The sequence below is a fragment of the Glycine soja genome, chromosome 6 (assembly GCF_004193775.1).
Source record: "Glycine soja cultivar W05 chromosome 6, ASM419377v2, whole genome shotgun sequence".
NCBI classification, from domain to species: Eukaryota; Viridiplantae; Streptophyta; class Magnoliopsida; order Fabales; family Fabaceae; genus Glycine; species Glycine soja.
The window spans coordinates 29,198,796-29,199,460 of NC_041007.1; the positions used below are offsets into that span (position 1 = coordinate 29,198,796).

General features: G+C 44.8%; 1 non-coding gene across 1 annotated transcript; it reads right to left on the bottom strand.

Annotated features, from left to right (window-relative positions):
* Positions 1-239: 239 nt before the first annotated feature.
* Positions 240-346, bottom strand: LOC114417498. The gene has a single exon (XR_003667763.1). It is a non-coding gene; the product is annotated as a small nucleolar RNA R71 (small nucleolar RNA).
* Between the last annotated feature and the right edge of the window lie 319 nt (positions 347-665).

Sequence of the window (665 nt, forward strand, 5' to 3'; positions counted from 1 at the left end):
ACTGGACTGATTCATTTGCTTCCAAAGTTTCATGGCCTCGCAGGTGAAGACCCGCACAAACATTTGAAAGAATTTCACATTGTCTGCTCCACCATGAAACCCCCAGATGTCCAAGAGGATCACATATTTCTGAAGGCTTTTCCTCATTCATTAGAGGGAGATGTCCAAGGTCCATCACGAGCTGGGATGACCTTAAGAGAGTATTATTAGAAAAAATTTTCCCTGCTTCCAGGACCACAGCCATCAGGAAGGATATCTCAGGTATTAGACAACTCAGTGGAGAGAGCCTGTATGAGTACTGGGAGAGATTTAAGAAACTATGTGCCAGTTGCCCCCACCATCAGATTTCAGAACAGCTTCTTCTCCAATATTTTTATGAAGGACTCAGTAATATGGAGAGAAGTATGATAGATGCTGCCAGTGGTGGAGCCCTTGGAGACATGACTCCTGCTGAAGCCAGAAATTTAATTGAGAAGATGGCCTCCAACTCCCAGCAGTTTAGCGCCATAAATGATGCCATAGTCATTAGAGGAGTGCATGAGGTAGCTACAAACCCATCTGCATCATCTGAAACTAAGAAGCTTGAAGGCAAACTGGATGCGTTGGTCAACTTGGTAACCCAGCTGGCCTTGAATCAGAAATCTGTACCTGTCGCAAGGGTTTGT